General features: G+C 30.1%; 1 protein-coding gene across 2 annotated transcripts in view; it reads left to right on the top strand.

Annotated features, from left to right (window-relative positions):
* The window catches only part of LOC113376682 (protein 5NUC-like), a 41,678-nt gene continuing 24,164 nt past the window's right edge, over nt 1–17,514 (top strand). The window contains exon 1 of one of the 2 annotated variants that reach the window (XM_026616693.1): nt 1–479. The gene's annotated coding sequence lies outside the window, so the exon portion shown is untranslated. The remainder of the gene's footprint in view (nt 480–17,514) is intronic. The other variant, XM_026616692.1, reaches the window with a different exon arrangement.

Here is a 17,514-nt window from a genome sequence, read left to right as displayed (position 1 = left end):
AGGCCTGCCGTTCCACCGCAGGGATAGGCAGGCAGATCGTCAGATCGCTCGGCCGTCGGCCCCCACCAAGTGACACATGTCAGTAGAAGACGCGATCATCTTCAGTACAGGTCACCGGTTGTGACTGTGAGTCGCCTCATTGTATCGCAATAATATCCCGTCAGCGCGGTGCTGCGCGTTCGAGCGGCTGAGCGGAGTCAACAATAAGCGGCACACATAACATCGCTTGCCGGCCGACGGCGGCGGACGCGTGATAAGAACAGTCGACTCCTCCGGCCTAGTGTCAAGTGAAGTGTCTGTGCTATCAGGCGTTGATACGGGACCGGTGCAAAACAAATAAAATCGTTGCAAATTGCAATTTGTGGAGCAGTGCTGTGCGTGCCTTACCTCCGAGCTGTTGTTACTTGTTCATTTTCGCCGGTTTGCGTTCGAGGAAATTTTGTTTTCGGACGCACGTGAGCGGTAACGAGGTATCTTATGTATGTGTGATTGTTTTAGATGATACTCAAACATAGATTGATTTTATTGAAGTAATTATTTTTATATTAATATTGAATTATTTTCTTTGAAATGTTTTACGCAATTATAATTTAACACGTTAATCGCCACGATATCGAAAAAAAAATCACATGGGACATGTTGACTTTATAAGATAATTTATTAACTTCCCATAGGGTAAGTTATTGTAATGGGCCGAAAATCGAAATTAAAAATTTTTACATTTCTCGATGTTTTGAAGGTTTCTGAATATTCTGGCATAACTCAGAAAAAACGGATGTGTGTGTGTGTATGTATGTATGGATACAATTTTTCGCCCACGTTTCCGGGCGCACGGATCAACCGATTTGAATGGTTCAAAAACATTCGATTCCTATTGATAGCGAGATGTGCTGATTAGTTTTTGGCAAAGGCAGGTCCAGCCGTTACGGAGATACTGAGCAAAGAGTGAAGAAAATAGAAATCGAGTTTTTGAGTGAACGGAGCATCCGATTTGAATGATCTAAAAAATATTCAATTAGTAATGATTGGGAGAAGTGATTATTAGTGTTTGGCAATGGCAGGCCCAGCCATTTCGAAGATACAGAGCTAAATGTGCAAAAAATGGCAGTTTTTGAGAAAACTAAGCGTCCAATTTAAATGATTCAAAAAACTTTCAGGTTGTTTTAAAAAAATAATTGATTTTGGAAAAAATATAGTATCCTTTTTTTCTTTTAGTTTTTTTTGTACATCGAAAATAATTTAGATTTTATTTTTTATTCTGACTAAAGTTCTAATATACTTTAAACAAATAATTTTAACTTTGCAATTCAGTTTATATAATTCTTATAAACATTAGACAATGTTACAATATTTATAATAATCTATTTGAAAACATTCAGTATTCCTCGAACATTTCGTTACGGTACGGGAAGTTCCAGCAATTTGTTTTAAGCACGATGCCATACACCCCACTAGTTTTACTAGTGGTGCGTAGCATCGTGTCTTAAGGCAATGTGGTGGAACTTACCTTACAAAAAATTTAAATTTGTAATTAGGCTTTAAATTTTTTTGAAAACTGAAAAAATAGATTTTTGAGAGTTTTGAAATTTTTTAAAAAAATTCGACTTTTTTGAAAAATTTTATTTTTTGTATTTCGAAATTTTCTGAAAATTTTGTAATTTTTTTAGCAGCTATTTTAAAGATGATATATCTAAGCGCGTAAGCGCTGCGTTGCATTGTAACAGATAAACATTGATACGGAGCCTGAAGAAATGTAAACAAAGTTTGAACTTAAAACTACAAGATTTGTACAAAATCCTTATAAAATATCTGATAATATGATGTGCACATGTTTAATGATAATTTTTGTCCGCCAAATGTTTTTTTTTTTTACTTTTCTTATTGGATCTCCGAAATCGCTGGACCTGCCCTCCTAAAATTTAAACAGTTCATGTCGTCAATATCGTTATAAAATGGAAACTAAACTAAACTTCTTACTGCTTTTCTTATTGTTTATTAGATGTACGCTACTGATGAATGTTATATAAAAAAAAATCTTTATAAATAATGTGTAAAAGGTAACATTTTAATTTCAAGACAAATAATTTGTGCATTATGTAACAAATTAAAACTTTGTATACTTCAATTTTGAACATTTAAACACTTCTTATTATTTATTCTTTCTTATTATTTATTATACATATGCTATACATTTAGTTTTATTAGATGTACTGATGAATATTATATAAAAAAATATAATTCGATAGAAAATAACGAAGAGTTCAAAATAATTTGAATTGCATTTCTGATAGTGAGTAAAAAAACATTGTTTCTATATATTGGCATAATTATAATGTTGACTAAGCATTTGTACTCATTGGCCATGTATCACTGACGATAATCTTTATCGTTTATTGTAAAATATTATTGAAAAAGGTGTGAAATATCACACAAAACTTTTATTTTAATGTAGTCGATTTTTACGGAATTTTTATGTGTTTTAAGTTTTAACAGGTTTTTCCTATGAATTTAAAAGAATCGATTTTAACAAACGACGTAAATAATGTATGCTGAATCAATTACTTCTATATCTAGCGTAGCTGTCGATATTCATTAAAGTATTATTTGATCGTATTTTGTATCCATTAAACAATTCTTCATCAATTTCAAAATAAGCAATAAACAATCAATGGATTTTAATAATTTACGGCACATTAAGTCTTGATATTTTTATATCACGTGCAGCAATAATTGTTTATCTTATCTTCAAATATATTTAATGCCTTCATAATAATTTACTCTAATATCGAAATGTAATATTTTGACATCGATTCCTTATTTCGTCGAGGAGAACGGCGATGCACGTGGTTTCTTGAGCTGTAATAGATTAAGATTTGACAGCTGCCAGAATAACGTCTTTTTGATGTATTGGCTTTCGTCCTTCACGAAAGACATAATTTTAAGATGTTTTTATAGAACCATTCAAAAAAATGATTCATATAGAAGTCATTTTTTGGTTTTACGTAATCATCTATAACTCAACAGATTGGCATAAAATTTATCACATAATTACTATTGTGTACTATAATGCACATCTTTCATAAGCATTTACATACATATATGACCAAAGCAGTAGTGAGCATGCCTCCTTATTAATATAAATCGGAATGTGAATATTTTGAATTATTCAACTCGGTTGATTCGTGCTCTAAAAATCGTAGGGAAAAATTGACTCCAAAAATACACTTATACATCCATATTTTTTAATCGTAAGATATGCCTAAATATTCAGAAACGTTTAAAATTTAAAGGTATAGAAAAATGTTCATTTTAGATTTTTTGCGTTCGCTATAACTAACCCTACCTGGAAGTTTAAAAAATTGTTTTTTTTTAATCTAATCTAAGTGTTTTAAATGTTTGTTTTTGTCCTGATGGCACACATCAAGTGTCGAAACCTATAAATAATAACTTTTTTCTATTAAATCTTTCGACGAATGGGGTGCTAACTATTTCAAATCTTGTTTTATATAATTAATAAAATTATATTTATATAATTATGTTTAGAGTTAACACGCTCTAAATTATGTATTCAAACTATCTATGTAAATAAAATTTGAGTTTTAAATAGTTTATAAAATTAATTGCATTGATGTTAAATGATGTCTCATTGTAACAATGCTAAATAGTTGTAATTCGGCACTCATTTGCTTTTATCGCTTACCTGTCAGAATCTACATAATACACTGTTTACAATTAAGTGCTTCAATATGAATAGATTATACAGCAATGCAACGAAAAATTGATTTCACTAAAACTAAATTCCAATTTTATATTTAAACCTTCTATATTTATAGTATTTTATATTTATAGACACGCGGCATACGCGCGCGCCCATTTGTGTGCGTTGAAAATTTAAATATTACGTGCGATGAAAAACAGGCTGAATTCTGCTCTGTCCGAAAATATTTATCATAATTGCTCTCAAAACAAACATGTAAATTTTGATAAAAAGCTTAATATTCAGTAAACAATTTTAATTGTGTCGTGCAATGATTATATTTGTTTAATATATAACACATAAATTGTTATGTAATTAGCCATAACAAATTATCAGAATTACTGGATTTGAAATTAACAATCGTACGCCGACTGTCCCAATTGTTGACTGTTCAACTATAATAAGCTATATTACATTTATATTAATTATTCATTCATATCACCGTGCAGAAAACCACATTATGTATAAATGCTTATTATTCTGTAATGAAAAATATAACGTACGCAGTTAATGATTTATTTTTATTTGCTGTGTAAGATGTGCAGATAAAAATGGTATTTTTATATTTATGAAAAGGTAATTAAAGATAACCGTTCGTGACAAAACATTGCATGAATATATACTTATATTGAGCGAGAAGTAATTCACTGAAAAAATCATAAACAAGTATGATGCCGTCCTATACGAAATAATTATTTGCATTATTTTTGATTTTTTAAGTTTTGTATTCATGAGAATTACATTATTAATTTTTTCTAGGGTAAATACAGCCTTTGCAAGAAATCGAAAATGTAAATTTTTGCATATCTTCACGTTTAAGAGGATTCTGAACATTTTGGCATACCTTAGAAATATTGACGTATGTATGTTTGTGTACTACACAAACCAGAAATTGAGAAAAACTCTGAAGGCAAACAATGATTTTTCAAAAAATTAATTTCGAAATACTTGGCATTTCCTTTTGTTTTCGAAAATTATTGAAATTTCAACTTTTAAGATAGCGATTAAATTCTTCATTAAAAAAATGGAATTTTAGGTTGTATTTGTAACATGATTGTTACTACTTCAATTATATGTATTTTTTTTTGTTATAATTTATTTTTGTTAATCAAGACTTTAATGTCTTATTTACAAAATTGATATGTGCAAGAAAATGAAATAATACAATAAATTGAAAAAAGTTAAAATGAACTGAAATAAAAACAGTAATACAAAAATAACATAAATGATTATCTGTATGATACGTAAATTTAATATTTATATTTAGATAAAGATCATCAATTAAATCATCTTGATCTTGCTCGGCAATCGAATCCTGCATAACTGACCTGACCTAAGTGGTTGTCAGACCTTTTGGCAAGTTGTGCTATTTCATTTGCTTTTAGAACTTAATATGACTTATTTAATATAAACTATTTTTGATAGATAAGTAAGAGGAGTTGAACTATGCAAGCAGAGTAATTCAAAGGATATAATTTTATAATTCACTAATTAATTAACAATTCTAATTTAGTATCATTAAAATTGGAGTCTAGTTCAAACACGCATATATAAAAGACGTTTTTGTACAATAGTAAATAAAAATATAACTATAATATTATCTCAAATAAAATATTCGTGAAAATTCAATCAACGGTGTATGGGAGACTGAGTACGGTAGTGCACTTTTTTTTCTTATCAGCAATAATCTTATTAATTTATCAGGGAGAAAAGTAAATTAGATGGTAAAATAAACATTTGCCCATGGGAAAATACAAAATGAAAAATTTTGTATTTCTCGACGTTTTGAAGGTTTCTGAAATTATTTTGGCATACCTCAGAAAAAATGGATGTGCTTCCTCCACGTTTTCGGGCGTACGGATCAACCGATTTGAATGGTTCAAAAAACATTCGATTCCTATTGATAAGGAGATGTGCTGATTAGGTTTTGGCAAAAGCGGGTACAGCAGTTACGGAGATGAAAAGCAAAGAGTGCAGAAGATAGAAATCGAGTTTTTGAGAGAACGGAGCATCCGATTTGAATAATCTAAAAAAACATTCAATTAATAATGATTGGGAGAAATGGTTATTAGTTTTTTGCAAAGGCAGGCCCAGCCATTTCGAAAATAAGGAGCTAAATGTACAAAAAATGTCAGTTTTTGAGAGAACTAAGCGTCCGATTTAATTGATTCAAAGAACTTTCTGCTTGTCTTAACAAAATAATTGATTTTGGAAAAAAAAAATTGTTTCAACTTTTTTTAAAATTTTTTTTTAAATTTTTTGTATATCGAAAATAATTCAGATTCTATTTTTAAATCTGACTATAGTTCTAATATACTTTAAACAAATAATTTCAACTATGCGATTCAGTTTATTTAATTCTTATAAATATTAGATAATGTTACAATATTTCAAATAATCTATTTGAAAACATTCAGTATTCCTCGAACATTTCGTTACGGTACGGGAAGTTCCAGCAATTTGCCTTAAGGCACGATGCCACCCACCCCACTAGTTAATTTTTTCACTTGATCTCTGAAACCGCTAGAGCTGTCTTTGCAAAAATGTAGACGGTTCTTCATATTGTCAATACAAATAAATTTTTTTTTTTGAATTACTCAAATCGTACGCTCCGTTCTCTCAAAAACTGATTTACGATTTTTGGCTTTATTTGCCCCGTTTTCTTCGAAACAGATAGATCTGCCAAAACTAACCAGTACGTCTCATCAATACAAATCGAATGTTTTTTGTATTATTCAAATCGGTTGATCCGTGTTCCCGAAATCGACGACGAACATTTGTATTCGCACACGCAAACACACATACACTCGCAAACACAAACACACACCACACATACACATACACATACATTCATATTTTTTTAAAATATGCCGAAATGTTCAGAAAGCTATGAAACGTAAAGATCTATAACAGTTTTTTTTCATTTTTTTGCGATCACTATAACTTACCCCACGAAAAGTTAAAAAAAAATGCTATTGGGCAATAATAATGCATATTAGACATATGCATATCAAATTAACAGATAATTTGTAGAGAGTTTAATATGTACAAATTTTGTTTACATTTAATTAAAAACACTTACTTGACGCAGCATTTCTGCATCACTAATACAGACGTTGTAATAACTAGTTGGTATTGGTATTTTGCCTTGAGGCAAGTTACATGAACTTCCCGAAATGTGTAAATCGACTTAATCAATATAAAATAAATTAATTTATGAGTGATTATAAGTATTCCGAGTGGATTTATTGCACATAATTGAAAACGAACGAACGAACACGTTAACTCGGAGTATTTTCCAAAAGCAAAATTTTCAAAAACCAATAATTTTTATAATCGAACCAGTTTCCGTAGGACTTTAATGGTTTACTATGTTTAAGACCAAGTACTTTATCGTTAAACCAACTAAATCATCTAATTTTAATTTTAACAAACGTCAAAAAAAACTACTCATTTTCTCAAACTTCGATGAATTTTTAAAATTAAACTACTAGTCGTAAGGCCGTAATATTTCAGTAAGTTCTTTAAGACCATAATATATATTGTCAAAAAAAGTTCCAATAAAATCGGCTTAAATTTTTTTTTCATCCGTTAATTACAAAAAACGGCTCGGTACATTTTCACCTAAAACTAATCAGTATCATTCCCAACTAATATCTTTCGAACAGTTTTTGGTTGTTAAAATCGATTCGGTAGTATGAGCTTAAATGTGGACGAAAAGTTTAACACTCTTTTTCAAATTACAATGAAACCGCTCGGCATATCGTCTCACGAAACTGACAAACGATAGTCTTCATTGAGATACATCAACTGGCTTTAAAATTTCTGAAATCGGTTTAGACGTTTTATTACAAGAAAACGGCCAGGCCGATCTCCACCAAAAACTAATGAGCACGATTCCCAAACAATATATTTCAAAGGGCTTTTGAATTTTCAAAATCGATTCAGAATTGCGGGCTAAAACGTAGACTAAAATTTTTTCACATTTATGCGATTTATAAAGAAACGGCCTGGCCGATCGTCGCACAAAACTGACATACAATAGTCCTCATCGAGATACATCGAATGGCTTTTAAATTCTTGAAATCGTCGAGCCATTTTTGAGAAAACGTCGATTTATGGCAAAAAATCTGTTCACACACACACACTTTTTCCAAATTTGGTCTCATTCGATTCAGAATGGCTTGAAACGTCGAGAAAACATAAAATTTGCGAATCGGATTTTTTGATGAAAACAAACTTCTCCTTCGGGAAGTTAATAAAAAATAAAAATTATTACATACTACAATTATTACATCTATAAAACCGGCATAGTAAATATAGTTAGTATTCCTTACTATTTGTATGCATATAGTTAAATATTCTTTGTAATAAGTTCAACTTTGAATAACTCTAAGTTCATTATATTTAGCCAGTTAGTGTAAATTATAAGTGTAACACCGCTAAACTGGCGAACGAAACAATTCAATATCTCTCCATTTGGCAACACAACATTAATTAAAATAAAACATTGATTAATTAACTAAATGATGACGTCTCCAATTAGTTATATTATTGAGTCTCATTCTTTCTTCAAATATATAAAATTAATTCTGATATATAAAATCATAAATTCTATAAAAATAGTTGAGGTTTTGCTGGGTGGACTCGAACATCATTTACTGGTTTTGTTTTTTTTTTTAATAGCTAAGTTTCTAATTTTTGAATATTAGTTGATTCCTGTAATTTCTGACTAATGTAATTTCAACTTTCTGTACTTTAAGTTAAATGAAAGTGCAAATCAAAAAAAAATCGAAGGATCAACCGATTTGAATTATTGAAATTATTCTATTCGTACTGATGGTGCGATGAGAGCCTTTTGGTTTTTATAGAAAAATGTTTGTAGGTGAGTCAAATTTCTCAAAAATAGCTGCGCCAATTTCAAAAATTGAATCCTTAGATGGAACACGATAAGTACTATCGTTGGTTATTAGTTTTACAAAGAGATCGGCAGATCTTCTTCAAAATTAGCAGAATATGCTATTTAGTTTCTTCCAAAGATCGGCCAGACCGTTTCTTTATAATTGTTCAAATATTGACTTCTTTAATGAAACATTGTGTAGGGATAGTTTATAGTCTGAATGCGCATCTTAAAATATTATGGGGATACAAATGATATAATTATGAAAAATAATTATAGTTTTCAATAATAATGTACGATTTATGTGCGGATTCATGAACTTAAATCAAAACAATTACAGATAGTAAACATATGATTGAAAGTCATCAATTAGAAATTGCATTAACAACATTTCAGCAAAATTTTCGAAATAAATAGTTGGAAATTTTAATGTTAATCTCAATTCTTATTAAGTCGATTATTTGTACTTATCGGGAATTTCATTGATAAGGCAAAATACCACTTATAGCTACATATTTTAAAATTAGTTCGTATTTATAGATTTTACTGTTTTTTATCATGAATTTGCATTTAATAAATATTTTTATGATCTTTTAACAAATCCAGCTGAACATATTAGCATACAACAGAGAAAATAGATGTATGTGTGTGTTCGTGCGAGCCTGCGTGCGTGCGTGTTTGTATGTGCGGGTACATAGATTTCGATGAACTCGAAAACACGAATCAACCGATTTGAATTATTTAAAATACATTTCATTGTTATTGATGGGGAGACGCTGATTAGTTCTTGGACAAGGCATGTCTAGCCGTTTCGAAGATACGGGACAAAAAGCGCCAGAAATAGTAATTCCGTTAAGAGAACGGAGCGTCCGATTTGAATAATTCATACATTTTACTTACCATATATTGACAAAATAAAGAACTGAATTTTTGGGGATGCAGATCCAGGGCTTTTGTAGATCTGATGAAAAAAGTAAAAAAAACGCAATTTGGTGATCAAATATGATCATTAGACATATGCGTTATAAATTATCAGATATTTTGTAGAGATTTTAATGAATTTTAGAAAAATTCTACAAAATATAATAAACAATTTCCATTTTTTTAAGAAAGTCTTAAACATACTCAAATCTAATTTTTTCGAAGTTTCCAATCAAATTAAATTACGGTACGAGTATTTCATCCATAGAACTCATTGAGCCAAATGCTATTCTATTCAATTTATTATTAATACAGCAAATATCGAGTATAAAAAAAAACTTAATTTATTATAAATTTCGATTTATTTGGTCGCTGACGGATAAACGTTTTTATAATGCTTTTATTTGTTTGTTTTATAGATTCGAAGCCTCATAAAAATTAATGACTCGTTAATGTTTGATTTACATGGAAAATCGAATAAAAGTGCATTTTTAGCGTGGCGCGAATTCAAGTATGCATGACGGCATGACGTCACACGGACGATTGCTCTGTGCGACCGTGATTACCTTATCAATCATTATTAACGCCATTGAACTCGATTCAACAATCATCGAGAGTTGTAATTATAATTATAGTTATCTGCATGCAATTCATATGCTGTTTATAGGCTTTATTATATTGCGAAATATTTTTACAAGTATTGTCTCGAAAAATAATCCGTAAGAGCCTGTTTTTAAGGTAAATTTTCATGACGTATAATTCAAGTGCTTTCATTGTTTTGCATTTATATGTTAGACACTGACGAATAGAATAAAACTACTAAAATATCACGTGGTGATAACGAGCCTTTAGAGGATTCTTACAGCAATTTAACTGATCAGGCAAATTTTAGGCATCAAGCAAATATTAGAATAATGTCAAAAATTAGACAAGAATTATTTGTAAGCTAGTTGTAAGTGACAATTTGCCTCGAGACAAGTTGCTTGAACTTCCAGATATGTGTAATTATTGAATTTAATCAATAATAATTTGATTTGTTAACGTGGGTCATTCAACAAATATAGTGCGATAGGCAGACGTGGGCCACGAGTTGTAGTGGGCCACCCGAACAACTCTAGACTAGTGACAACCGCGCACATATTTATCATATTATGATACTTGCTCAATTTTAAAAAGACTTTGAAGTCTATGAACCTACTCTCGCACTGCACAGAGAAACGCGCTAAGAATTTCGTCGAGAAAATTTTTACCCTCGTACGCTCTTACGTAATTTATCATCGAATTTTTACGAGAAAAATCTAAGCGAATATGCTATATTTTATATAGACGTTTTGTTGGATGCATATGCAAAAAAGGCGTTTGTAGGTAGAAGTGGGCGTTTATGAGTAGAAATTTTTATTGAAAGTCCATAACCGCTGGACCTGCCTTTCAAAAAATTCAATCAGTTCTTTATCTTCGTCAATACAAGTAAAATGTTTTTTGAATTATTAAAATCAGACGTCTCTGTGCAGTTATAGCAGTACGATTGCTTTGAAAAAAAATTTAAAATTTCCAAAATATTTCAAAATAAATCTTTCTTCAATCTTTTTTCAAAAAAAAGTAAATTTTTGTCAAAACTTTAGTTTCTCAAAAATCTAATTCGTTCAGAATAAATTTTTTTTCAAAAATGTTAATCTTTTAACAAAAAAAAATAATTTTTGGTACGGAAAGTTCCAGCAATTTGCCTTAAGGCACGATGTCATGCGCCCTGCTAGTTCCAAAAGCAATTGTTTTGTCAACACAAGCAGAAAGTTTTTTGAATCCTTCAATTCGGATGCTTATTTCTCTCAAAAACTGCTATTTTTGTATATTTAGCTCTGTATCTTCGAAATGGCCGGGTCTGCCTTTGCCAAAAACTAATAACCATTTCTCCCAATCATTACTAATTGAATGTTTTTTAGATCATTCAAATCGGATGCTCCGTTCTCTCAAAAACTCGATTTGTATTTTCTGCACTCTTTGCTCCGTATCTCCGTAAAGGCTGGATCTGCTTTTGCCAAAAACTAATCAGCACATTTCCCTATCAATAGGAATCGAATATTTTTTGAACCATTGAAATCGGTTGATCCGTGCGCCCGAAAACGTGGACGAAAAAATGCGGACATACAAAACACACAAATACACACACACATCCATTTTTTCTGACGTATGCTAAAATGTTCAGAAACCTTCAATCCGTCGAGAAATGCAAACATTTTTATTTTCGATTCTCGGCCCATTACTATACTATCTATACTATCATACTATCATACTACACTACGGGAAGTTAATAAGTATTCTACTGTATTTTTATTCTACTATAGTTTTTTTTTCTTTAATTTTTTTAATTTCACTTAATACTATTGCATAATCTTGTGAAGCTATAATGCGTCACTTAACGTATTTCAACTGTAAATAAAATTAACATACTTAATTAAGCATAAGTTGCGACATAATAAGGAAGAAATTATATCATTCTAATTATATCTACGGTGTTAATTACACATTTAAGCACACTATATTAATTATATTTAACAAGAGCAGCCAAAATCTTTCATTCAAGTGCCAGATGATTTATAGATTACTATAAAATCAACTTAATAGTATAAATAGGATTGGTGAGACACACGGTTTTATTATACAACACATTTTTCCTCAATATTCTATAATTAACTTCCCGTAGGGTGAGTTATTGTAATCGTCCAAAAATCGAATTTTTTTTACATTTCTTCACATTTTGAAGGTTTCTGAACATTTTGGCATACCTCAGAAAAAATAGGTTTGTGTATTTATGTTATGTATGGATACAATTTTTCATCTACGTTTTTGGGCGCACGGATTAGCCGATTTGAATGGTTCAAAAAGTTTTCGATTCCTATTGGCAGGGAGATGCGCTGACTAGTTTTTGGCAAAGGCAGGTCCAGCCGTTTCGTAGATTCGGAGCAAAGAATGCAGAAAAAAGAAATCGAGTTTTTAAGAGAACGGAGCATCCGATTTGAATGATTCAAAAAACTTTCTGCTTGTGTTATTATCTAAACCTTTTTACCCTATAGGCGGGGTAACTTAAAACGGGCAGGTGGCAAAAAGGTTTAAAGCCTTATTTTAATTATAAAGGTATTTTACAAAATAATTACATTTTTAACTAATGCTAAAATCTACCAACAGAAGAAAATACTTTTATTATGGATTTTCAAAGATTACCGTTTATCTCCCCCATTTCAAAGATTGCCGTTTTCAAATCAAGGTTATAGCTGGTTATACATCTTTTTTCCTTTACTTTCAAATATTGTTGTTAAACAATGCTTAACTTCAATGATTTTTGACACATCGGTGGTGGACCTTTTTAACCCCGGACCTTCATATATTACTATCTATTCTTCGATAAATTCTGGGAATTTATAACTGGGAAAATGTTATTCGACAAACTGTCCATTTGACGAAATTTAGGTTCTGCCAAATAAAAAATAATATAACCTAGAAAATGTTTTATAAATACCAATGAGTATATAATTATACAAATGAAATCTTTCGGAGCACCGTTTTTCAGAAAAATATGCCAAAAAGTGCATTTTGTATATAAATAAAACTACAAACAAAACTGCGTACTACAATTTAATCATAATTAAATAATATTCATGTAAAACATCCTATTAAACGTAATTGAACACCATCTGTCAAAAACATTTGACATTTCACGTATTAGTCACCGTCCAATGTTTTATTTAAATTGCGCTTCTACAAAAATTTTCAAATTAAAAATGTAAAGTTTCTACGCGATTTGAAATAATATCTCACCTTTCCGACCATCTCTGAATTGGCACGAATTTTTCAAGACTAAGACTGGCCAAATCGGTTTAGCCGTTTTCGAGTTTTACCGAATTATTTGATCGAGAGCTCCATTTTTATATATAAGATTAGAATAGCTGGAACTTATCAAACATACTAGATTGAAATCGACTATTTGACAGCTAAACCCTGACCTAACTCTGGCTTTTATCGAAATATACATATTCAATAAAAATTATCAATCTACAATCGGACAAATTTATTTTTTATAAAATCCGACACAGATATTCCCGTACATTTTATTGCAAAATGTTGATTGATAATCCCATGCAATTAAAATGTCTGTCGCAGATGTTTGAATTTGAACAGATTGTGAATTATTGATATTCCACAATATAATTAATGTATGCAGTACAACGTTCAATTATTTAAAACAGTATCCATATATTTGCATAAACGTGTAGTAATTTGAAATATAATGTAATAAAAAACTAGTGCATGGCATCGTGCCCTAAGGCAAATGGATCTTTCCGTACTGCAATGAAATATTCGAGGTATTTTAAATGTTTTCAAATAGAATTATTTTAAATACTGTAACTTTCATAGTTCGTATTTTGTCAACAAAATTAGACGACGACGTTTATATATGTTTCCAATAAGCAAAACTTAATAAAGCGGAATTAGAATGAAGGTCCTTATATCATATTCATAAGAATTATATAAACTTAATTTCAAAGTCCAAATTATTTATTTTAAGCATTTAAGTGAGAAGTATATAAGTTCGAATTGCAGCTAGAATTAAAATTAAAATCCGAATCATTTTCGACATTCAAAAAACATATTGCTTGGATATTAAAATAAATATTTTTTTGAACTTTTGAAATAAAAAAATGCTCTTAATCTCCAAAAACTAATACTTTCTTCACACTCACAACAAAAGCAAAATGTTTCTTGAATCATTCTAATCGGATGCTCCATTTACTCAAATCTGTGATTTTTAGCACAGATTGCTTTTTGCTCTGTATCTCCCTAAACCATTTGCCGAAAACTAATCAGCACGTCTCCTTATTAATGAGAATCGAATGTTTTTTTAATCGCCCAAAATTGTATCCACGCTTACGCAATACGCACACACACATAAACATGCGTAAAGTTTTCTAAGGTATGCCAAAATGCTCAGAAACCTTTGAAATTTAAAGACATGCAAAAATTTTCATTTTCGATTTTTGGACGATTACTGTAACCAATCACTACGATAAGCTGTAATAATCGACTTTCATTTATTTGACGATAACTCCGAATTGCTAAAATCAATTGGTAAATGGTGCATTAAGAATGAAAATAACCTTCTGTTATTTTGTAATGCATATTTTATTCGAGTATGTGTGCATATCATCTATTTAAGACAAGTTTTGTTATCTAATCATAAGATTATTAATATAAATTCAGAATATTTTTTTTTTATTATTGGTGTTCATTCAATATTAATTAAATAATACTTAATATTTCAGAATATTGAGTAAATAATTTTGAATATGGTTTATATATGTTTTTCAACATGGTATATATATTATTTCTGCATATTGGCCTCACATTCGGAATATGAGCGTAATATCGAAAAATGTTAAGCAAATCGTATAAGCTAAATATCCTATTCCCATATTTGCCCTACATTCCGAATCTGAGCGGAATATGGCCGAATGTTAACAAAATCATATGGGCTAAATATTGGGAAACAATATTTAGCTTACGTAAAAAACATGTTCAGCTCAGATTCGTTTCTACTCAGGTTCACTATAATAGATGTTTTGAAATATGTCGTCGGTTACATTCCTTTTATTGGTTTTCATTGTTCTTTCCGAGATATTCTGAACATATTCCTCCTAAAAGATATTTCGATTGTCTACGCATTATATGTATCATAGTATTGATGACAATAGATTCAATTAAACGTTGTCCAATATATCAGCATTAAACTGAAATAATTTTTAACTTCCCGTAAGGTTTCTGTACATTTTGGCATACCTTGTAAAAAATGGATGTTGTGTATGTGTGTATGTGCGGATACAAATTTTTGTTGATTGCTGTTGACAAAGAGACGTGCTGATTAGTTTTTGGCATAGGCAGGTCTAGCCGTTTTGAATTTAAGGGGCAAAAAGTGCCACAAACGGTAACTCCGTTTTTAAGAGAACGGAGTGCCCGATTTTAATAATTCAAAAAACATTTTACTTGTATTGACAAGATGAACAACTAATTTAATTTTCATGAAGGCGGTTTCGTAGATCTAGTGAAAAAAGTAAAAAAAAAATACCATTTGGTGGTTAAAAATGATCATTAAGCATATGCACATAAAATTATCAGATATTTTATAGAGATTTTAACAATAAGTATAAATTTTGTTTATATTCCTATGAGTTCCTTATCAATGTTTATCCGTTAGACGGTGACACGGCGCTTACGCGCTTTGATATTTCGTATCTTTGCAGTTAAAGCAGTACGATTGCTTTGAAAAAAGTTCAGAACATCCAAAATATTTTAAAATAAAGTAAACCCTTTTTTTCAAAAAGTCTTTTTTCCAAAAGAATAAATTTGTAACAAAAATTTATAGTTTCTCAAAAATCTAATTTTTTCAAAAATGTTATTCTTTTTAAAAAAAAATAATTTTTGGTACGGGAAGTTCCAGCAATTTGCCTTAAGGCCGGATGCCATCGCCCCACTAGTTTAATAACATTGTCTAAAATTCTATCTAGATCAATATTTTCAAGTTATTTTTAAACCGTAATTTGCATAATATATTTACATAATTCTATTTAATTTCTTTTTTATAAATCTTAAAAAGGTTTTAAGCAATAGTACGTCAACATAAACGTTTCTAGTGAGTAATTAGCATAAGTTTTTTGCGTAATTATTGAAAAATGCTACTTGTATTTGAATTACTTACGTTATTTTTTCTATAGACATTGACTTAAAAATATTATTTACATATCAACAAGTTTTTTTACAGTAGGGAGACTGGGTACGGTTGTGCCAGTGTATGGTAGTGATATTTGTCACAACAGGTAACACTTATATTGAGATAGGGTTCAAAAGAGAAAGATGAAGTATGTTTGTTCGAACAAGTTACCATTATTACGTATTGAGTGTACACGATTCTACTTTACACGATCTGTAGACCGCATTGCTTTGAGTAAAATTAAGTTTTTTTTTATTCAATTTCTTTTAATAATAACTATTTCTTATGATTTGTTTTTGCGTAAATAATTTAGCTCAATCATAATGATGATGTTTCCAAAAGTGTGCGTTGGGTACGGTTGTGACAAATTTTGTAGGTACGGTTGTGACATGTTTTTCTCTCTTTTGGTTGAAAAGATGAACATGTAAAGACAAATCTAACTAAACTAAGACAAAATACGAAAAAGAAAAGTAAGAGAAAAAGCAATACAAGAAAAAAAAAGATCTTGTCTGGTTTCTGGATACTCATACTTTGTAAGTGAGGGTGGTGCGAAATGGATTATGTGCCAAGAAACAAGGATCTCTGGTTCCACGTAAAATGCGCGCAGATGACAACATTTGTCACCATTGTAATGATGGTTTTGACAAGATCTCCGCATATTGATAATTGAACTGATAATTATTAGTTAACATTTTTGACTTAAGAGAAATTTATAATAACGCCACTCGTAATGATGACTTATTAATCATAAGAAGAAAAGTGATTGCATAGTTCAGTTTATTTCGTGTTAAGTTTGTTTAAAAAAAACATGTTATATATCACATTATATTCATAAGCTTTGTGATTGGTTACAATTTAAAAAAAAAATTTAATTGATTATGTTGCGTTGTTTTACATATTACTGACAAAAAGTCGTTATCAACCATTTTTTTGATTATAACAATTGTTTTTTAACTTATATTTTTGTCACTACTCACTACTGTCCTAGAGGTGTGGAAAGTTGTCACTCGCTCTTGTCACGTATGATTTATTTTATGACTAATCCATTGTATTTAAGGACAATATTTTTGTATTTCCACGTAGACGAATATTCAAATTACTATTAAATTACCAACTGACTGGTAAATTCACAAATTAATTGCTGATCAAACTAGCTGTAAGTGGAATTCTGTCTTAAGG

Source organism: Ctenocephalides felis, unplaced genomic scaffold (assembly GCF_003426905.1).
Source record: "Ctenocephalides felis isolate EL2017-DRISC unplaced genomic scaffold, ASM342690v1 CF-g0.4_SCAFFOLD_01886, whole genome shotgun sequence".
Lineage (NCBI taxonomy): Eukaryota > Metazoa > Arthropoda > Insecta > Siphonaptera > Pulicidae > Ctenocephalides > Ctenocephalides felis.
The sequence above is the reverse complement of the archived record's forward strand: the minus strand, read 5'-3'. Positions and strand labels throughout refer to the sequence as shown.